This window comes from Cloeon dipterum, chromosome 1 (genome assembly GCF_949628265.1).
Source record: "Cloeon dipterum chromosome 1, ieCloDipt1.1, whole genome shotgun sequence".
Classification (NCBI taxonomy): Eukaryota; Metazoa; Arthropoda; class Insecta; order Ephemeroptera; family Baetidae; genus Cloeon; species Cloeon dipterum.
The window spans coordinates 1,253,458-1,277,585 of record NC_088786.1 but is presented as its reverse complement, the minus strand read 5'-3'; the positions used below and the strand labels follow the sequence as shown (position 1 = coordinate 1,277,585).

General features: G+C 40.9%; 1 protein-coding gene across 1 annotated transcript in view; it reads right to left on the bottom strand.

Moving 5' to 3' along the window:
- Positions 1–11,711: 11,711 nt before the first annotated feature.
- LOC135934295 (oligosaccharyltransferase complex subunit ostc-B) overlaps positions 11,712–24,128 on the bottom strand; it is a 106,757-nt gene continuing 94,340 nt past the window's right edge. Inside the window, exon 6 of the mRNA XM_065475930.1 lies at positions 11,712–11,721. The gene's annotated coding sequence lies outside the window, so the exon portion shown is untranslated. The remainder of the gene's footprint in view (positions 11,722–24,128) is intronic.

The following is a 24,128-nucleotide window of genomic DNA, read 5'->3' as shown; positions in this document are numbered from 1 at the left end:
TCAGCTGATTATTGCAGGAAATTGTTATTAGTGCTGAAACTGCCGTGTGCCGAGCAAGAATTATTCCGAGTGCGCAGGCACTTTAATTGGCACCAGGGGTGTTTCTCTAGCTGCAATGTATGCCGATCAAAATCACTGCCGCCGCGTCTCAACTTCTTAACTCGCGCGGCCTGAGATGCTTTCGATCGGGTCTGCTTTTTCGGATGCAATTTTGAGTGGGGGAATTTATTCGTGGCGCGTTGGACGGCGCTGGAATTTATCACATGCTGCGGATCCGATTCTCATGAGAAATTCCATTCAATTACTTAAACGCGCGTAGCACTCGGCAGCCGCTATCTCCAACGCAAATGAAACTTTGATATTCCCATAATGATATTCAACTCACACAAGATGAAGATGCGGCGCGAGTGTTTTATTGCCACTGCCTTTTAATAGGTGGCTACGGTCTAGTAAAAATTCTGCAAAAGCACTCGAAAATTCCAGAGGTCCGCTCGCTGCACATGTTTAATTAAAATACATATAGAAACAAGTCTTTCTTTTCACGTTTCATTTGCTTCGTTTTAATAGCTTCGCAAGTTCCCTTTACGAGTTTTGATTGTTCAAATACGCAGTGCAATTTGCTCCCTGGCAGTCGTAAAAGGGCGTGCGAAATTATTTCGAAAAGCACACAGCCAAGTCGTAAACTAATTTTTTCTCGCTACCCTCATTGCGAGTTAACAAGATTTTAGTTGAACAGAATTCGTACTTGCGGCGATGATTGGTGTCTGGAGCGCCATAAAACGATCCCGCAAGAAATGCAAGTAATCACGCAGTCTGCACAAGTCAGCCGAGAGGAGAAGGGAACAAACGCGCCCGGCAAAGACGTGAGACCGCAAGAGCTGCTGACGAGGATGTTCACGAAGAAGGTTTGGCTACATGCATTTGAAAAACGTGGCTTTTGACTAAAAAAAATAAATAAAAAGAACGCTAGTAAAAATTGTGGATAACAAAAAAATCAACAGACTGAAAAAATCAAGAAAACGATTCGATCCCCGTCTACAGCCACCCCCGGCGAGAACCAATTTTTGGCGGATTGCGTGCAAGCCCTGGAACGACCTGCCACTAATATATTAAAAGAGTGTCAAAATTTCCGTCCCTGTGCGACCAGTTTTTGTGGCGCAATTTTTAAAGTGTTTGTGATGTAGTAAATTTGTTATTTAACTTTTTGAGCGGCACGTGACAACGTCGATTCACTTTCTGTTTCGGTCGATTGCTTGCCATTGCTTCGTGTAATTCTATTGAATTTTGTAACTGAATAATAAACAGTTAATTTAAATACATTTATCAGGGAGATTAAATTTAATTTTTGATGCTTCGGTGTCAAATAGATTTGAGTCTTTGGCAGCTATTGACCAACACATTGCGAGATACTTTTAGAAATACCATTTAATGCTTTATTTTTTTTGTAACTCTCAAAGTCATAGAGTAGACTAGTTAATTTTATGAGTCTAAAACAATGTGAACTAGCGGGAATTGTTAATAACTTTATTATGTATGCCCAGAGTGTTTAAAAAATTCTCTTCATAAAAATGAACAAAATAATGTTTGAGTTGTGACACACAGAAAAGTTTTTCCTGTTTTTTTCCGTTGCCGAAATTTTTGCATTGCAGCCCGCAGGCCAACAATTAAGTGTATTTAGCATTGTTGACTATAATTTATTGTTTGTGAGATTTGACAACATTTAATTTTTTAAACCAGGATCGAGGAATAAGTGTTAGATTTAAGATTTTGACGAATTTCTCGAAAAATTTTATGGATTTTAAACAGTCAAATCATTTGCAAATCAAAATTTTGTCATAAAAATATTTAAACTGCATTGATTTACTGCCTAGTCAAGGACATTTATTTATATTTAAACGACTGTGTATGCGTATCTAACGAAATTTGCAACTAGAGCATATTAAGAATCAAAGGCCCTCGTTAGCATCCAGAGCAAAAGTCATTCAATTACTCGCACAAACACACGCAGCTCTCGCTTTTTGTGTATTTTTATGGGCCATTAGCCGAGTGCGACAGACTGCACGTACCGCACCGGGCCAGCCAAAATGCAGCATTTGCAATTGAGAGGAGTGAGCTAGAGAGCAGTGTATCGTTTTGTCGACGCCGGCGACAATTGCCGGAAAAATTATCGCGGAACTAATTTTCAATACAATGCGCTACAAATGATCAGCTCGATTCGCGAGGGGGCACTTCTTGCCCATTGTGTGTTTCCTCGTCTGCGTGTCAAAAATAAATACATATCATTACCCGCGCGGCCCCCAGTCGGCATTATGCCGCTGCTGCAGCAGCAAGTGAAATAAAAAAGGCTTTTCTTCTCTATAACTGGTATGTGTGTGTTTTGTTCGAGAGCTGCCTGCGTGTGGGGCGGGGGGTGGGCTCCTCGCCAATCAATTATTTATCCCGACACATCTGCTGCTCTCAAGAGCGACACGACGGAATAATTTTGCCATTATTTTCCGTCTTCATCACAGTCAGCCAAGTGAGCGTCGGGCCGAGCACCAACATTTTTGTTTGCTGATTTTTACCTCTGGGGATATTGAAACTTATATATGTATTTCGCCTTAGGGGTTTTCCTCAAGAAATGGTTAGCAATTTTTAAAATTTTTGTTTGAGCACCATCCTGAGTTTTAGGGCCATATAGCTAAATCTATGCTGAAACAAATTAAAGACTCTACCCTTTCTTGCTGTATTTTCTGTTTAATCCTTTAATTTTGTGTATTGGCAATAGCAAGAATAAACAAGAATATAATGAATTAAAGGTTTCTGAGCACACCAATCGATTCTTGAGGGTAGAATTAGGTAAAGTGGACATATTTCCCGACCAAAAAGTGCAGCGCGACGTGCGTAGCACAAGTATAACCTTTTTCCCGCCAAAACAATATGAATGCGAGAAAAAAAGTTCGCACTTTTTGGTCGGAACAACTTCTACTATACCTAATTCGACCATCAAGAATCGATTGGTGGGCTCAGAAACTTCGTCAAAGAGGGTCTTTAAATGAAGTTTTACCAGAAAATCGAGATGAAATCTGGAGAAACGTTCCTCTATGTGTACAAAATGTCACGACTAATTTGAATTTTTCAGGTATATTTTACAAATAAAATGGATTTAAATCTCTTAATTCAGAATTAATTTTATTAAAACGCTTCAGTCAGTGGTGATAACATTGGAAAGCCATTCCATCAGCGGACCCAGAAAGGCGCCACCCACAGCACGGCAACCAAAACAATCCCCAAGCTGCCCAGTGACTCGTTTTGCTGCTTCCTTTTCTCAGGAGAACGTTCCTGCCGTTCAATGGGTTGGGGTTTGGGGCACTTCAGCGACGGCGACTCGATTTTCTCTAGAGTCTTGGCCAGAACACTAAGGTCTAGCTTAGGCACGGGGGTCTCGGGATCTTCGGGGGCGAGTCCCAGAGCAATTCTCTCCAGGTCTTGCACCGAGAAGGTGAAATTCACGGGTTGATCCACATCAATCGGGCTTTCCATCTTGCAATGCAGAGCTTTACAGACCAACAATTGAGAAAATTTTGAACTGTTGACCATAACAAGAGATTGATTGAGTTTCCTATTGATGGTAATTTAGCAACAGTTCATCTCTTGTGCAGTATTAATGAAATCAAGACTGTGAAACGGTTAAATTTGAGATTTTGCAAATTATTTCGCTTGATTTCGAATCCTTTTGTCACGATCTATCCAATGGTTTGCCAATTTTAAGGAAATACTCCCTAATTTGTGATATAAATCGTGCTTTTATACAGTAGGGAGACAATATTTGATCAGCTTCCAAACTTTTTGTGCCAACTTTCCCAAAAAATTAAACGACAACACTTTTTGTATGTTTTTAAACCACACTAGAAGTAAAAAGGAATGTTCACAAATTTTCCGCACAGCTTTTTACTTTAAATTAGAAGCGTCATTTTTCAGTCAAGTGTGTAGCAAAAGAGCAGAGCAAAATTCGGAAGTCGCAGGAACAAATGCTTTCGAAATGGCTATAATTCAGAGGATTTTACGTTGCGGTGCGCGAGGGCATAGGCTGCGCCGAGTAAAATATCGCCTCGATTGAGATGACAAGATTTAGACTTGGCGTGGAAACGCGCGCGGCGAATATGCCGGGCGTGGAAGCCGACACGTTTATCTCCCTTTTTTATGCAGCCAGTGGTGCGGCCTAAAATATTGCACCGGCTCATCTTGTCTACGAAAACTGAGACCGGCCTGTCAGCCGAGTATCGATTTCATCCGTGATTTACGCACCTATTCCGAGTCAATTGATCCGAGCGAGCTGAAAGCCAAAAGGTCCATATATACGCGCGCATTCGCTCTAATTTCGAATTCGGGCTCATCGTCAGAGGCAGCAATCATAAATTCGAGAGCAAATCCTCGGGGAGGCGTGGGGCGCGCTCTAATGTGTAAATGACCATAACATTTTCTACGAGGGCAGCAAGTTTTGCTTATTATTCGCCTCTCCGCCGATGTCACATACGTTTATTACGCTCGGGACTTACACGCAAGGAACGGAAACATGCATGCAGCGGGTCGGATTGTAATAAAGTTCCGTAATTAAATAATTATATATTCCTCTCGCAGTCCCAGCTGAGAGGGACAATACAGCCTCTCCTCGTCCCTGTATTCAGCCTCCGCGCACTTTAAAAATTCGGATTCGTCGAGAACTGAGATGCGTGGGAGCGCCTCGATTGCAGATTGTAATGGCACGAAATACATCTTATTCATTTTCCCACTAATGAATTGGCAAAAGCAACCGCACTCGACCCCTTCTTTAATTAGGGAGACAGCCGGCGCTCGCGTTATTAGCGTCCAAAATGCAAGCGTGCGCGCAAATGAAAAGCCACGCGGCAGTGGTATATATAAGGAAGGGTCATATGAAATGGAGAAAACGTGTTCCTTGCCTTAAAGTTTTGATAAATTGTCATCCAGTGACCATTGTCGCGCCGCCGACAGTCCTTATGCAGATTAATGGACCTTGGAGGATTTACAAAAGCCTCCCTCTAATATTCATAATTCTCGAGCTGGCCAAATTAGAGTGTTGGCCGCCCCATAATTCTACATACAGACAATGAGAGGTCTGATGGGCGGCCTCTGAAGCAGGACTTCCTTACGTGACGTTCGAGGGAGGAAAGACACCCCTGGCAGGTGTCTCCTTAATGGACAAATGCGTATTTTGTGTTTAAATTAACCAGCATTTCGTAAAATTTAGCACTCCCACGCGCAACTCTCTTCTCAACTTACAAGACGAGTGTGAAATTTCTTGTAGTTTTCACAGTCACATGCTGAAAAATATTTTCCTCTGCCCAATTTCACGGAAATGTGTTTGAAAAGTTGATTCAAACTTGCCAAAGTTTGGATTAGATTAGATTAGATAATTTATTTGCATTTATACATCAGTACAGTTATAAAGTTAAAATAAAGCTCTGATTTCATGAAAAATAACTTGGACAAAAAATTAAAACGATTTCTCCAGAGCACTTAAAAGCCGTGTGTCATTCGATTCATATCGCTAAGTGGATTCCAAATAAATATGTCTTTAACTATAGTTTTTTTTTAAAATGCGACCACTCTTCAAGAAATTATGGAGATATAAAATTTTTAAAAATTTACACTTAAGGTTAAATAACGCCCTGAAGCTATTCCTATGGAAAATTACCATCATTTATCATACACTACTATTTTTAAAAAGGTAGCGAAAAACACCAGATTTTCTGGATTAACAGTTAATTAATTTTTGTAAACAGAATAACAATCTGAATTGTTACTTGTTCTTCCCTGATTTATATTGCCTTTTGAAGGGGATTGAGACTGCAAAAGCCTGCTGGAAAATGCGTGTTGCCAAAATGCAAGAATTGGTCCCTTATTATGATTCATTTGAAGCCAAAATTAAGCAAAACATAACACTGTACATTTTTTAGAAAAGTGGCTGCAAAGTTAAAATGGTGTGGACTGTCTCCTTACTAGAAATCCTAATATATTTCACAACAAAGAGTTTTCCTAAAATGTTGGACAGATCTTGACGAGAGGAATCGAAATTTGCCAAGAAAATTTGGTCAAGCGCTGCCAATTTTGGAGGAAATTGGAAAAAATTGGCATTTTTACTGTAGAAAGGTTATTTTTTTAATTATTGCAAGTAGTAGAACAAATTGTTTATCGATCCAACTGCTTTTTCTCTGTATATATAATATATTAATCCACTTTAGCAACAGACGAGTTGACTAACCCCCAGAAACAGAATAGCAAAATTTTTCGATGAACCGTAACTTTCGTGCGCACCTTATAAAAAATAATGACCTTCTTTTCGCTACGGAGCGCGAAATGTTAATTTGGGGTGAGAGAGCGCAAGTGTATAGCATCAGATGGTCCAATTATTGGGGTGCAGGGGCGTCTCGCGAGGAGAAATCCGAGTTGAGCAAGAAGAAGTAAATGGGGAAGCAAAAGAAGCATGAAATAACCTGGGATGCCTCTCAAATTGATCGCGCCGGAAAGCAGTGTGCGTGTATTCACCCTAGCAGAAGAAATGCAATTGTCTTGCCACACTGCCTGAGCAGCTTTAATGTGAAAACACTTACTTATCGTCTACTTACGAGACTTATCCTTAAAATTGTAGACCTGGGAATACTCACTTGTGCGACTGTGCGCTTGCAGTTTTCTAGGTTGATTGCAAATTAGACCAGAGACGGCACAAGCAATTTAAATTTGCTTTAAAGCAAAGCGTACAGAAAATCTCTGCAAAATCCTTTTTTACCTTTACTCAAATAATATCTAATAATTAGAAAAAGCTAAAAATCCAGGTTGAAATTTTTGAGAATATCAGCTTAAAAGTTTGGCGCGGCGGTCTACTGCTAAACAACGATTTATTTCGCAAGTTAGGACATTTTTAATCGCACATTATTGGGTATAGATCGAGACGAGAGGCGAAAAATTTGGCCAAATCTGAAATAGAACTGATCCTCAGTCCTGATTTTAAATTTCACAAACAATAAACTAAATTAACTATTATCTCAAGTCAACAATTCAATATTATATGTATGTTCTTAATTGCTGGCTTGTAAAGCTCTACTTTAAATGTTAGTGTGGTCTTAAAAAGCAAGGGAATGATTCTTCGAGCTTGGCTCCTGTTCAAAATGCAGAGCCATTGAAAAATGCGAGCTTGCCAAATCTCACCCCTTTGCAGACGCGCCGAGATTTATGCACCTGCATTTGCGGTGTGTGCAGTCGCAATTTTTCGTTCGGAGCAGGGAGCAGGAGGAAAAAGAGAGCCGAAATGCAGTGGCGAGGAGGCGGCGGCGGCGGCGGCGGAGGTTTTTTGTTCTGGCCGCGCCAGCAGCAGCATTATAAATATAGCAGCAGTCAGAGTGTATTTTCTGGTGTGCGCGAGGAGCAGTATAGCGAGCAGAAATTATGGCCCTTGTCACGGTTGTTCATTTGTAGATGGGGTTTCGAGTCCCTCGAGATTTGCCCCAATCACGAGTCGAGAAAATTGCTTATCTCCGCAACCAATGGGAAAGTGGCAAACAATACACACACTGGCTTCTGGCCTGATGCTGCCGCCGCCACCACTGGACCGTTGCTCTTTTTTAATTCTCATGAACTCGGATAACTACCGCTGACTGCTGATTGCACTTTATTTTATGTGCCTGCTGCACACAGCATATGCAACCGGCAGTGAAGGGTCCGCGAGGCGCCAATTAAAAAGCCATTCGAGCGACAGCTTTTTTACTTTCCGTTCCGCTTCAGTTCTCGAGATTAATATACTTCATTCCCCAGCACATGCATCGATTAATTTTTGGTATTTACGTGGATGACGTGAATTGTATTGATTTGCGATCAAGCCGAAAGGCGCGAGTTAAGTTGGATCCGGCGGTCCGGTCGTAGAGCGTAAAAGGTTATCTCCCCTTAAAACGCGCTGTGATTTGCCCGTGGAAAAAGCCACGTGACAGGTGAAATGTCCGCCGAGATAATGTCCGAAAGTACACGTCCGCTCAGCCGGACGGTCGGCTCATGAATTTTTACCGGAAAATCAGCGTGATCAGGAACATAATATAAATAAATAACTGACTCGATTGATGGGCTCTAGAATTTTCCTAAATTTTAAATTTGCTACTAGAAAAAAAAATTTGCGCGACCGGCTGTATATGAATGAGAAAAATGCAATGTCAGAGATTGTTGCAGTAGCAAAAATTTCCCATGCGCTCCAATCGCTGTGGAAAACATTACGTCACATGTGCATAGTGCATATGAGCGCTATCTGGCCGTGTGATTTGGAAGGGTTTCCAAAACAAAATATTCCACAAACATTTATAACACGTGTTTGATTTTAAACCTTACGCGCCGAAAAACCGGAGAAGCGACCCACGCTTCCGGTCCCCTCTATATTTTCGTGGGTTTCCCTCAAGCGTGTGAACATACAAGCAAAGCAAAAACTAACCTCTCCCAAAATTACTCAATATTTCTGCAATCCTTCGCAATAATCCAACCTGGTACCAGGTCAGTAAAATATAACATATGCTACAGATGAATGCATAGCAATATTTTTTAGAGGTATTTAGAAATTCTGCTTAATCAAGTACAACAAAAGTGTTTAATATAGGTGCGTAGTGGATCAGGAGGGTCATCCTGCCATTTGCCGTGAGCATGCAGTTTGAATTATTGTAATTTTACATTATTGTTTATCAGCAGAAACAGGAATTCAGTTTTTGCCCATCATCCACGCGGTCGTTTAATAGTGCAAACCCCGATTCAAAGGCGTGAGTCCAAACATTAGTTGTTGAAATTTGTCACTAATTATTATAAAAAATTCCAGGTCTGGTATTATGATTACAACACAGTAACGCAGGTATGCACGTACCCTGACTTGGGTGGTGCTATATAAATCTGAAAGTGAAAGAACAACCGATTCTCTTAACCCACAATTAGAAAGTATTAGTTGAAAACTATATAATTCCCTCAAAAACACCTATATTACCCATTTTAAAAATTTTTAACCATCCATTGGCTCGCATTCTTGTTAAGGCATTCTCAGGAGAGTCAAAGCATTAATATGGGAGATATTTAAGCTTTTCGGGGATCTAATACTGGCTCAATGCCATAGATGTAGACATCTGAGCCGCCCACATTTTCATCGGCGGCTGGCTTTCCGGCTCCGAGCCGTCAATACTGTACAGACATCGGCGGCTGACTGGCAAAATTTCGTCGGCTCGGCTGGCGGCTGTGTTTTTTAAGACTGCATAACTCAAAAATCGTAAATCATAAATTATTTGTAACACGCTGTAAACTGCACAGATCGCAAAAACCCGAACTTTTTCCGGAAAAACACACTGCGTTGCAAAAAAAACTCAATTTTTGCGTTTTTTTCTGAAATTTTCCGCTTTTTTCGGATCACATTCGTGCATTTTTAATGAAGATATATTCTCATGATGCTATAGATAACAAAAAAATGAATTTTTAGAAAAGCAGCAAAAAATCCAAAAATTTTATCAATAGGAGGTCAAAATGTCATCATAATTTTCCAAAATTCCTTACACTTTTGACGCGAAATGTGACCGTCTCGGAAAATGCAGTAAAACCTAAAACTGATGGATTTCCCCCCTGGTTTTATACGCAAAAAACAATGGTTATTTTTTGCACAATGCAATCCCTGGCAAGCTACAAGTTGCGTTTTATGCTATAAAATTGACGACAATAAACAAATTTTTGCAGTTGCTTTTTCTAAATTGAAGTTTATATTTTAGATATTTTAGGGAATTGAGGAGGAATGTAATTTTCAGGTAAAAGAAGCGTATTGGGTGGGAGACCGGTTTTCATGTTGGAACAGGCTTCGCTTACACCTCACAGTCGAATTTCGCCGCGGACGGTCACTTTGAAACCTCACAGTCGCATTTTATTTTGAATAGAGTCGGCTGGCTCGGCGCGGCTGGCTCAGATGTCTACATAGATGGCAAAAAGTGGTAAATTTAGTGACTCGAATTGCTCGAATTGCTCAACGAGCTGGGAGGCGCATATAGAACGCCGCTGTTTACATCAAGAAATCGCACGACGAAGAGGGTTTAAAGAACATAAGTGTAAATTTATATAATGCGAGCCGTGAGTCAACTTGGTACATTTTTAATTCAATCCACGTGTTGGCAGTGGCGAATAAAAAAATGGACGCCGAGAAAACCAAAGCGAGTTGGTGCGCGCGCGGTTTATATTTCTCAGAGGGATGCCAAGAAAACAAAACCTCGAGCAGCAGTGGTGCTGATACATTTTGATTAAAAACTGTGCTCAATCATGACAAGAGGAATAAAAGCGCCATGGAATGATGCATGGTGCGCTCACGTGGAAAGAGAGAAAAAGGAAGCTGCTGCTGCTGCTCTGGCAAACACACCCATTCGGCAGAGCAAAGAAACAATATTGCACGGCTGTATTGTCATCGGCAAAAAGCACCTGGGAAATCAGTGCAAAGAAGGAAAAAAGCAACTGTGTGCGACGACCGAGGAGGCACCGAAGAAAGCATTAAATCCGGCCGTCTGTCTTTGCATTTGCATTCGCACTTTGAATGGGTAGGTTTCAAAGACTGCTGTGAAAGTCTCGTATTCTTTCCCTGCGCACGTACACATATCTCATGTGCTTTAGGGAATTATAATACACCCACTGAGTTTTTTAAGTTTAAATTTAGGTATTTAAAATAGCGCCCAAACATTAAATAATTCGTTTGGTTGAGTCCTTTCATGGCTTACATTGGAATGATGCTGGTCAACAATTGAAAATTATTTAAATTGTTGGATGCCTTAAACAATTGATCTATAAACAATTTGTTCAACAATTTTCAATAGTAAAAAAAGGCCTTCCTACAGTAAAAATTCAAATTTTGCCAATTTTCTCCAAAATTGACAGTGCTCGAATTATATTTTCTTGGCATATTCCGATTCCTCTCGTCGAGATCCGTCCAACGGTGTATGCCACTTATCGGGGAAACTCTTGGTTTTGAAATTAAATCGGATTTCAAGTAAGGAGACAGCCATTGCCATTTGAAAAGCACGGTAGCTTTCCAGCCAATTTTCTCAAAAAATTACAGCGCTCCTTAGGTCAACTTAGGCTTTAACTGAATCCTAAGGGATGAGTTTATGTATTGGCAACAAGCATTTTCCAGGCTTTTCCAGTATCATTCCTCTTTAAGTAATTCAAGTAAAACAGGAATTTAATTTTGGACAGTACCAATCGATACACTGTAAATAGGGAATATAATTATGACATATTGAACGGATAACATTTTTCAAACATTATTTCATTGTCTTATTGCGTTTAGTACTAGCTCATATAATGACACGGCATTCACTTTCTGACATGGATCAACCATATGTCACGACATGCATGTTATCCATGTCATAGTGAGATTCTTTAATTACAGTGTGGCTGATGGTCAAATTACGTTAGGCAACGGAGTCAGACGGAAGAAAATTCGACATATACATGCTAATAACAAAATTTAGAAATAAAGGCGACCACTCGAGGTTGTTTTCACGTTGAAAAAAATAAAACCAGGCTTCATCCTCGTTTTAATTCTCGACCACAGTTTTGACGTCATCAAGTACGTCCTATTCATGAGGCAGTTGAGGCTTGGTTTGGTCTTTTGGACTCTTGATGATGGTCGAGAGTTAAAACGACGATATTGAAACAACGAGGATGAAGCCTGGTGTTTTTTTCCCAACATGCTAATAACCGTTAATTTTCAGGTTTTTGGTATGAACTTAGAAAAAATATACCACAAGAACGCAAGCGGCTAATCAGAGAAGAGACTAAGACTAGTCTGATTGGACGTAGCGCTAGCTGGCCTAAGATCGAGACAGCAGCGCCACAGTGACAACCAGCTGAAGCGATAAAAGGCTGCCGTTTATTATATTAGAGAATTGGTCGCCGGCGTTCTTATTGGTTCAGACCAAAAACCTCCTAACTAACGATTTCTCTGCATAATATATGTCGCGTGCAGTGTCGAACTGTCCACCATAAGTGATTCAACTGTGGGACCTAAAATTCAACGCTCAGGAATCGAATGGTAGTGGAAAAAAAATGAAAGTCCATGGAGCCACTTTTAAGGTACTGGTCATTTTTGAACTTTTTAGAGGTAGAAAATTGTTATATTTCAAATATCTACTCAGGTATTTCATGAATGTGAGCACGCAGAGAGTGCGAAGTATGAAATAAATTAGTCTATCTCTAGCAGTCAAACTGAGCAGTTCTTTCCTTTCTCCTTCCCGGCCACCCCGCAACAACATACATTTCAAGTGGCGACGAGGCGAACAAAATTTTCCGCCGGGAGGAAAAGGTGACTGTGACTGACTAGAGACAATTCAGTAAGGGATCGAGGCGCGAGGCACGACGCGATCGCCGATTCAGGGCTCCTTTGCGTGGGTGTCCCGGGGCGGACCTGTCCGGGCACCAAGAAGAACTAAGCGCATCGTAAGAGGAACCGTGACGAAGATACGGGAAAAATCCAGGTACATCCAGTTTCATTTTGGCAACAGTTTCATCAAGAAGAAACTACAATTTCGAAAAAAAATACAAGTTTCAACGAGAGAAGGTTCGGCGTTAGAAGAGTGGTTGAGAAGATACCCTTTCCAACGTGTTCAGAGTGCGGCTAATACAAGGCCAACTCTCCTGGCCGGTGACGAGTCGGTGCAGGTACAGATGCACCATGCAAAGGTGCAAATTTACGAGCCAAATTCCTACATACAGCATCAGCGGGACAAGTTCATACTCGAATTGTCCTACAATTACAAGAAGAGCAAAAGCAGAAACGAAGATGACAACGAGACCAGCTGGCACGCATCCGCGTGTCATTGTGAGTGAGCCTGGAGATACATTTGTCAACTCTATATGTATGTATTAGAATAGTAAAAATGCACTTCTTGTATCTACATTTTCCAACAGTTAAATTTTATGGCGCATTGCTAAAAATTATCATTGTTGATAATTTTTATGCCACAAGGAATATGGGTTGTTGCGTCGTTGCTGCTATGGCTCATAATGGAAATCTGAGGCCAGCAACTGTTGCAACCGCACTTCTTGTCGAATCTATATTATTATTTTGCCCATGAAATATAGGACTTGAAGTGTTTACTGAAATAGCTTGCTCAAATTATCAAAGAGACCTTAAAAATTGAAAAAAAGTTGTTGCAGTTTTCTTAATTTAAATACTTAATATTCCGTAATGAGAAGAAATTATTTCATAGTATGATTTTTCCTCGATGGTATTAAATAAATTTATGTTGCGACGTTTAATTTCATCGGGAAGCTGGCAATTTGTTGTAGCCGCGGCGCTAAAAAGCTGCTGGGGCTGTGCGGCGGCGTAATAAAACTGCGAGCGCCGAATGAGCACCGGCAGCTGGGTGAAAAATTGCGCAGCGAGCAATGGAGGTCAGGAGGCGAGGCCATAATTTAAAAATGGTGGTCTGCTCCTTGGAGACCTACAAGGTGCGGGGGTCCTGGGTTCAATACTCGGGCGGCTGGTGCCGAGTCTTAGCTCGTCCCACAGCTCCGCGTATTGGTGAACCCTCATGGGGCGGTGCGCAAGGTACAAAGGTCATGCGCACCAACATGGCTCCTCCTCCCTAGAGACTTGCGTCCTGCTTGCCGCTCTGAAGGGCTTGCGGAGCCGATTCCAGCCTCCAGCTCCAGCCGCTCGCTCGGCACGCCGCCAGCTCCAAGAGGCGAACCAACGGCGCCGGGCCCCCGAATCCCGAATGAGCACCGCCGCCACGCAGCTGCAATTAAAGCGAAATACGCTCGGCGACGGCACCCAATTCAGAACAGCTAGAAATATGAGAGGCTTAAATTATGAGAAAGCAGAGCTCATCCGTGCAAAGTGCAGACTTGAAATGTGCAGTTATAATTATCTAAACGGTTGGAGGACCTCAGATCTGGAGGAAATTTGTTAAAAAGGTTGCCATATTAGTCCTACGTCGCACACCAATATTGACCAAAATTAAAAAAATGCCTGTTTTATAGGGGCTCAAGTGAGTTGTTTATTTAAAAGATGATTTTTCACTTAAGCCTCGAAAGAGGTCCATCAAAAAATTGATACAAAAAATGTTGCCCGGATTTGTAGGTTTAAGTCACGAAAATTAAGTCGAAAGTGCCAAAAAATCTGGAATACCAAGAGCACAAAATTTCGGAAATCCATAGAAACTTTTTTTGAGAATTTCAAGTAGTGAAGGTTGAAAAATCGTGGCTTTTTGCACCTTGAAATCGGGGAATTTTTAAAAAGGGAATTTTTGTGCAGATTTCAGGACGATTATATTAATTTAAGATAATTGTTTTGGCTTTTCGATGTCATGGTCGGGGCTGAGTCCCACCCCCTGCCCCCTAGGAGTGGAATTTTCGAGTTAAATATTAACTTGGTCAAGAACTGACCGTTCTTGAAATCTTTTCAAATGTTTTTCGCCCCAAGAAACTCTATTCTGGACTTGGTTTCAACGTATCTCACTCCCTTTAAATTAACGCCGTCATTCTATTCAATTTAATTTAACTTTTCGCATGAACCGCCGAATTTAAATAATATTGGATTAATGGAAGTGTTTGTCCACATTTTATAACAGTTAATACTATTTTTTAGACCAATTTAACCTCCACGAAATTTAAAACACGTTTGGCTAATTTCGAGAAATCTTGTTTAAGTTGCCTTGAAAATGTTCGACAACATTTGTGTGGTTTTTCTATCTAATGTTAGATTCACTTTCATTTTGAGATGTCAATTTTTGGGACAGTCACAGTTTACTAAAAGTTTTCCCGAAATAATAATAAAAAAACAGCAGTAAATCGTGTTTGATTCCATGAAAATAATAAAAAAAGTAAATCAATTAATAAAGAATATGCTCCAAACACACTTGTCGTGTGACTTATAGCCTATATATAGAGAGAGATTCAAGAATGAACATTGGGCACCATTGTTCTTGGAGTGGAGAGTGGATTCGGGGCGCTGGAGTGCTGCTCTCGTCTCCGCAGATGAGGCGAGGGCGTGCCTCGAGGGGCTAGCGACACATTCGCACGCTGCCTACACATCATTATGACGTTTATAATTCGGTTTATCAGCGCGCACGCAACGTGATCAAACGAGTTTACTAGTTCGCGTCACTCACTTAAAGGCAGCCAGCCATCCAACCACCCAACCAACCCTAATGCATAAATGAAGCTAGAGCAAATTCAGCCCGTTGCACGCGCGCGGTGTACGTCAAATCCCCCTGCTGTGTGTGTGTAACTGTTGTATGATGTTCACTGACTCACGTTAATTGCATCAGGCTGCAAATCTAGCATAAATCGAGAGATAGAGTGCCCGTTCCATTTGACGAACCAAGCCCGGTCAAAGAGGTGAACGCTCGACTGCATTCAAGCTCCAACCCTTACATTATATTATACGCGAATCGATATGTGCCAGTAGTCGCACACACACACTCCGCGGTGGATTCCGCCGCGCGCAACTCAAAAGAGCAAACACAAAAAAAAGCTAGAAAGCTTTGTTCACGCGACGAAAATTAAATTATATTTATTGCATCAAATTTTTACTTTGCGCCTTCGCTCCGGCGGCGGCAGCAGCAGCTCGCACTTGGGGTGAAGCAAGATTGCGTGAGATTGTTTTATGAGGGGGAGACAGCGGAAGAAATGGAAGGTTATTTTAATCTGGCGCGCGACCCTTGCTCTTTAACAATGCAGGCAGGCGCCGCGTGTCCCACAAATTACTTTTTACACGCGCACTTGGCGCTGCGAGGCGGCACACGGGCTAATTAATCCGCGCACCAACAGTAAAAAGAGCTAGCGCGCGACTCGTTGTCGGGCACGCGTAAATCTTCTTCTGACGCCTTGTGCACGCATTGAAAATTGATGCCACGAGAGCAGAGACCTAACTTGATTATTTTGCCCGTGCGAGAGAGAGCGTCTATACCGCCAGAATATCATTTTATGGCATTTGTCTTTTCTGCTCGCGCATATCTGATTCTATTTTGGAGCTAGATAACCTATCTGTATTGTCTTGGAAGCATTATTCAATTCAATTCAATTAATTTATTTGTCTTTTAGCATGGCAATACATTCAGGTGATGATCTTCTCACAATATATTCCATCTAATTGCAAATTACAAACACAATATACAAATAGAAAAAATAAATATACAAAAATATCATGAGTTTTTGACATAAGAGAAATACTCTTGGGAAGAGCAAAATTTGTGTTTACAAAGGAAATCTTTCAAAGCCGTGGAAAAATGTTTTACTCGGGGCTCTAGGCGCAGTGACACAGGCAAGGCATTGTACACGCTCGCAACACAAGCAAGGGGATTCGGCTTTGAAGAAAAATAAATATATTAAATCAAAATCGGGAAATGATTGAAATTTAGCTGCTCATTAGACTGAATTTATAGCTGTCCTGTTTTTTTTATTCCTGCAGTTGCCGTTTACTAAATTATTTGGAAAAATTAAATTCTCTACATAAAAGCTAATAAAAAATAATATCATGAAAATATTGATTTTACAAAATATGTCTGTAAATTAACAAAAAACCGTCTTTGATGAAGTTTCTGAGCACACCAATCGATTCTTGAGGATCGAACGAGGTAAAGTGGATATTTTTTCCGACCAAAAAGTGCAGCGCGACGTGCGAACTTTTTTCCCGCCAAAACAATATGAATGCGAGAACTGCGCATGCGTCAGAGCTAGTTTTAGCACTCGCAGAGAGACCGCCTGTACGAATGACTTCGCTGTCAGATCCAACCAGCTTTGACGCATGCGCACTTCTCGCATTCATATTGTTTTGGCGGGAAAAATATCCACTTCACCTAATTCGACCCTCAAGCATCGATTGGTGTGCTCAGAAACTTCGTTAAAGACGGTCTTTAACTTGAGCAGTCAATTTTAGCAATTGACGAAATGTCATAGGTCAAATTAAGGACAAAATCAACGGAATTTACAAAAGAAATCAATCTTCACTAACATGTTGCGTTTTTGTTTAAGGCTTTAAACAAAATATTCATTTTTCTGGATTTTACAAAACGATTTTTGAAAACTTTTAGACCCCTTATTTAAAAAAGTGTGCCTGTTTGGCTTTCTTTCTTTTTTCAAATTCCAACACCAAATTTTATGCACTTGACAAATGTCAATCGTTAATTTAAAATTTTGGAAAATTGGAGTTTTCGGAGTTTAGAAACTAAACTCAAAGGTTGTCCAATGGCATGTGCGAACTTGTGTGAAAATTTCAGTATGGTGCTCTTTTTTATTTTCGAAGAATTTCAGTTCAAAACTAAAATATTTGTGATTTTTTCCTGTTTTGCAAATATTTGCAACTCAAAATATAAGTTTCTAACCATAAAAATTGCAAAAACTATCCATTGTTAGACTCATTTCAACCTCCTTTGACGAGCTGTAGGGCTTAGGGGTGATTTGTTATATTTCAACCCCCTTGAAAAATGAAATTTTTTGGTTATTTGTTTTTGTTTAAATCTACCTCCTAATTATTGAATATCAGTTCCAAATAAAATACAAATTAGACATGCTCAGTCAAATCACAAAAATGCTCTAAAAACATTTTCTATTCCCATTCCCGGCCGCGCGCGCGTCGATTCTCGTCAAAATAGCTTAATGCAATTAAGTGCACCCCGGCATAAATTATTTACACTTCGGACTGCGCCGAGTTGATTTACATCCCCGCCGTCTTTATGACGCGCGAGTGCATAAAGGACACCGAGAGTAGAGTAGCAGGAGCGAGAAAGCTATGGGTTTTTTGTTATGCCGAAACGCCGCGCGTAATAATCATATCCATACACCAAAAGCGGCTGAGTGCAGGAGTATGGTGGGTGTATGTGCGCGCGGGTGTGCACCCCCGTCCCTATATTGCATCTCTCGGTACATTCTGAGACACCTCCCAAGGGGTTGCGCGCGAGGCGGAAAGAGAGAAGAAGGGAGGCTGCAGCAGAAATCATCCCTCGCTCGCACTCTCACTTCCGGAGCTCCCCGAGGACTTTGGGGCTCTTTCTCTCTCTCTCTCTCTCTCTCTCTCTCTCTCACTCGCTCGCTCCAAAAGCCGCCCCCTTTTACTTATTGCTCAAATAATAACTTATCCCTTTCAGAAATTAGGCAAGACTCGCCCGTGCGCTTCTTGATCTTTTCCTGATGAATGGCCCGCAGCCGCGATAATCTCAAATTAATCCTCGTCGCAAATCTCTAGCCATTGATTTCCAAAGATCCTTTTTGCACCCCTCCTATACACGGATATTTCTATTTACACCTCACATCGGCTTTAAACAATACAAAGAACACGTCTCGACTAATCTCGGCCCCATTAATGGCCAGTATTTTTATCAGGAAGTTTATTTTAACAAAAATAGCACTATACGGAACTAACTTGAATCGCCGTTTTCATTGCGATTTGGTCTGGTCTTTTTTCGTAATTTTGGAACTTTGTAATATAACCTCAAATCAATTTTAAATTAAATTCAGATAGTTTACTATTTAGTATAAAAAACTAATATTAAATTTTTAATGGCATATTTTTATTTCAAATTTAAAAAAATTAGGGCTGCATTTTATATTTTTGAATTAAGAATAATGATTTCTGTCCCTGCTCAGGTCTTATATATTTAAAAAAGAAAACTAGATCCATGCTTCTAGTTGCACATAGCAGTGGATGTTTTGGCTACTTAAATCCTTTTATAAATTTAAAAAAAAATCACCAAAATTTTTTACCCTCTGCAACCCCGTTCAATTCCTAACAAAATGTCGATTGTCGTCAAAAGTTCAAGACGATTTGATTTTGCGCAAACATCGAATTCAAGTCGTTCCGCCTCTCTTGTGAGCGGCAATAATAAAAAGTTTTTGTCCTTGCATCGCTGGCGTGCCTGCGTAAACTTTTGCCGGGAGTTGGAGCGCAGGAAAAGAAGTTGACTGATGGCGATGAGCAAAGATTGAGGAAGAGAAATAAGGCGGAGGATGAAAACTCGGCGTCACGAACGAAATTGCAATGCTACGTGGTCGGAATGAAGTTTCATTCTTTTACTTACAGGCGGGGGGTGGCGGCGCAAAAAGGAAAGTTGCAGTCTGCCGCTCGACTTGGCACTCTAATTTTTATTCCCGCACAGTAGCGAGGCGGGCGAGCGAGCGAAATACATATTGTATTTTGTAAAAGCGCTGGCAGTCGCTCCCTAACTCATTCATGTCATTCCGAATTTGCGACTTTTGCTGTCATGTAAAACGTGCGGTGCGGGGTCGGAATGCGTGATTGCAATCAAAAGTTTGCTCGGCAAATTAAACCTGAAATGATACTTCTTGCCGATTTACATTTTGATTGCATTTCGTGCCATCGAATTTATTCGGATTTCAATCCACGCCACTGTGCCGCGTATTACAGGAAAAATCGCATTGCTGATGACTACGGAAACCGCTACTATTATTTTTTCATCTATTTTGCTAATATTTACAATGTAGCGGAGGGGTGGGGAGTATAATAAGCACCTCAAAAAACCTTCAGTCAGTCAGGAAAGGTCGAGACGAGTCTAACGGTGGGTAGTTTTTGCAATTCTGATCGTTACAACCCGAGATATGGAGTTGCAAATATTGGCAAATCACGTAAAAATCGTGTTTTTCTTTTTTATAGCCCCGATCTAAAATCTTCACGTAAACTCCCAGATGTCATATTTTCAAAATTGCAAACCCCTGGAAGAACATTCCAAAAAGTTTAAAAAGAAACCAAAACTTACAGTGACCTAGGAAATAGGATTTGATGCTTGTTCAATTTCAACACATTTATTGTATTAATTTTTGAAATTGCACCGCAAGGGAGATGAGATACTGAGGTTTCAAATTTTTTAAAATTGTTCCTGTAAAAATTAACCTTTTTATCACGCAATCTAAAAAAGATTTGTGGTGTGAATTTCGTTGAGTTGGCTTGACCTCGTGCCAATTTCGTCCTCCAACCTGTCACATTTTAGTCTTTCAGTTTTGATATATTTTGGAAATTTTCGAGCCCCCAAGACGATCAGATATAATACTGACAGCGGATATAATAATCATTCAAGCGAGAGCGGTGCGACTTAGCAGGATTTAATTAAGGATTATATATCAGTCGGTGCGCGCTTCGTGCTGACAGGCGCGCAAATGCTGAAGGCGTTTCTTCGAGTGGCAGAAATTTCAAATATTCATTAGTATGATGTGACAGTCGTCTGGTCCCGCGGGGCATTGAATTACGCACGTCTCATCGTCGCACTTTGCGTTCGTTCGGCGGCGTTCCGCACTGAATTAAACACGCGGCTCATTCAATATTCAAACCGAATATCAAATCTCCAGCCGCTAACCCAGCACACTAACCCAAAATGCACAAAAACCGGGACACTTTTTACTCGCCCCCCATCCAAATTCGCAGCGTGCTGAAATTCGCTGGCAAGCGGTGAAAAACCCCGCTCATTTCCCGGCGGAATTTTTCGCTCTTGTCAGTCAGTCGGAAGATTTTTTGTTGATTGCGTGCGCGTTTGCGGCGCGCGCGCGCTCGTTAAAAGGAGCAAGAGTGAAAGAGTTAAAATTTCATGCGCGCCAAATTGCCGGTTTGCTTTCTCTGTTTCGGCGGTCAAAGGGCGTGTCCCTCTCAGTTTCCCCAACTCTTAATTACCATATTCGCCGCCGTATCATAAACATGCGAGCGTGCCACTCATTTTATGCGCCGACCCATGAATAATGGAGCATTAGTTTACCGCGGTGCTTAGAACACTTCTCGTGCACGCAAGAATTAGAGGTGCATTATTAACGGGTGCGATCCACTCACTTTTCACACCCTTTGCCCTTTTAAATTTATTACATGCCCAGGAAACTGCATTTCCGAATTCGCCACCAGCAAACCGCACTCCAAAAGCAATTAAAACAGAGAAATTAGTTCATGAAGATCTGGTGGCGAGCCCGCATTCCAGGAAAAGTATTTTTTTTACAATTTGATAGGAAGCGCCATTGAGGAAACTTCGACTTTCCCTTATTTACGGGTTTTACGGTCACTCAAATTTTGAGATTTCGAATTTTTGAGGTTTCTCAAAATCGGTTCATGAAGAAAATTTCGGACACCATTGAATTTGTCTCATTAAGAGGACAAAGTTGTAGGTCAAAGTGTATGATCATTAAAAATTAATTTCCAAGGGAGCCTCAAATTTGGGTCTGAACATTTTTAAATTTTGATATAAAATATTGCCATCATGTAGAGCGCAATAAATTAGGTTGAGTGTGTTAATATTTTTCATTATTTCTTTTTTAATAAAAAAAATGTTTAGTTAAAAAATAAAAAATAAGAATTTGTGATTTTTTGGCTTTTCAAAAAATATTTACACGCCCAAATCTCAGCTTCAAACCGTCTGATTTTCAAAAACAACACACCAATAGACTATTCTCAACTTCCCCAAGATATAGTCAAAGGGTTCCAACCCTCATTCCTCTAAAAAACTTCATTTTTTAAAAAATTTCATTGTTTGCACGTCACTGTACAACGGAGTTGAGAGTCAATCACCGTAAAAACCACTTGAAATCATCATGGGACGTGAGGACAAGTGTAATGGTATGTAGTTTTTGTATTTGTGACTATTTATAACCCGAAATTTAGTTATTTTTACTAAAACGCCATTACGAAAAATACGAAACTCACTCAAACTGCGTAATGATTCTTCTTACATCCCATTTTGTCACAGGTATCAAATTAATCTTTATTAATAATGATTTTTTATGAAGTTTAAATAGGGTTAACTCACTTTGACTGCTTTTTTGTGATGTAATTTGAACGAAATTTAACATAAACATATTTTAGCATTTTTTTCTATAGTTTGAAAGTTGAAAGATATGGCAGCAAAAGTTGCTAAGGCAATCTTGATTTTGGCATTGAATAATTCTAGACATGTTCTGTATTGATAATTCAAAGAGGTGTGGCATCGATTGCAAAAATCCGCAGAGAAATCCTTTGAGAGAAAATACGTGCATACACAAAGAAAGAGATTTCCTTACACGCTGAAGATTGAATTTGCGGCGTGTTTTTGTGTCTGAACCCCAAAAACGGCCAGTGCGTGGGCGATGACATCAGCAAAAGTATCGATAACGCAAAATAAATGCAAAAAGCCGTTAAATTGGGTATAAAGTTATCTTTAAACAACTCTCGTCCGAAAGGAAATTATGAAATCAAACGAGTCGTTGTCCAAATGTGTCGTCGCTCAGCGAAAATGGCCAAAAATCGTCTGAATGGCATCGATAGAAGCTGCATCGATTGGTTCGGCAGCGGCGAGAGTGTTTGGTTATTCTGTGTGCCGTGTCCACTGGGATATTACGCACTTGTTATCCCACAGGGGGATGCAAATTCAAGAGAGAACGAGCGCGCGCGCCGCACTCAGCCAGCACTCGGAATGCACACACAGCAGATGGTTTCACGCCCGCACTGCACTGACAGCGCACAAAAATCCATCTTGGTCCGCGCGATAAGATTTTCCGGGGCTGATTTATGGATTCGCGAACAGGCATTATCGCGTGCGTGTGCTGTACGTTGTTTGCATCTCTCCGGGGACGCGAGAAAGATTATTAATATTTGCCGACCGTTTTTCACTTAACACCAATGAATAAGAAATAAATTTATTCCTTCACCTGAAACTCCATTTATCATTCCGCCGGCTTTTTACGCAAGTTTGGCCAGAGGGCGGAAAAAGTTTGCAACTTTCCGAGGCAATATATATTCAGAATACTCTTAAGTTTGATTTGTGGCTGATCAAGTTGTGGAACTCTTGTTTTGTCTCTGGAGAGAAAGCATTTTCGAGAGTGTGCGGCCGCAGACCTTTCCGTCTTGAGCCTCCAAACTCCGAGAGCTAAATTTTATGGCCTGCGAAGCGTAAAGCTCGCAAAATTTCAAGATTAATTGCGGCTCTGTCAGGCGTTCCATGTTTTATCTCAAAGTTGTTCTTCTTCATCTCGTCAGCAAATGTAATTTGAGGGTAAATCATGTTGCAATTCACCAGTTGCGCAAGCCCTTTTACAATACTGTTCGAATCCACCAATTTGTGTGGTTTCTTTCGATTTTAATGCACTTTTGCTACGATTTAAGATTCAATCCTGCTGATATGCATTCTGCTCTGCTTCTAGGAATTATTTCTTTTAGGCGTTCTGGAAATTAAATCAGTTCAGTCATTCGCTGTAGAAACGTCGGAAGATATTTTTTATTTAAAAATAAAATAAATAAATTTTCACGATTCTACGGCGATTGGCATAACCGATTTTGGTTTTCAGCACGTCAAAAGAAAGCATATTAAGTGAAGAATGCACAGTGACAGCGGATTTAGCCTGAAATCGCAATTATACGGTGGCGCCTTCTGTTAGCAACTTTGAACACTAAGGGCCACACTTAGGCCACTGGTGAATTTAAGGTAAAATTCTTATTTTCACCTTTTCTCCTAAAAATACAGCTTTTGATCATCTAGTGTTTAAAAATATGGCAAACGGCGAAATGTGCAAGCTCTGATAAAAAATGCATGTCCTTTCTGAAGAAGCAGACGTCATTAGGACCGAAATATGGAGGAACTTGCGAGTTGTGAATATCAAATTGGTTCAATCTGTGGCGCAGTTGCGCAGCAATTCAATTACGCGGTGGATGAAGCGTGAGTACGGCTTGTGTGTGTGTGTATGTGGGTGACGTTGCAGCAAAGTGCCGTGTACGGAAAAGTCGATACAATGCACAGGATGGAGCGAGCGCGCTGCAAAATGAGATAAAGGCCGAGTTGAAATTTCGAGGGCGCGCAGCGTTCGTGGCATCAGCATCTCATCTCGCATGTGTTTCGGCATCACCGGCTTCCTTTCTCCTCTTTTTAACTCATCAAAAATTCACGAAGTCTGATGAAAACGAGTGTTCTGTTTTGGGGCCGAGGGACTGCCTGCCGCCACCGCCGCTGCCAAAACGAAACTTACCCTGCTCTCGCACAAAATAGGGCGCCCGGCATTACGCCACCAGTAAACATTTTAGCCCTGCGCTCGGCATGTGTGTGTTGGATTGGTTTGCACCAATTTGCCAGACGGTCAAACATTTTTCTCTTTTTTTATCCTCTCTTTCCTCTCGACCTTTTTTT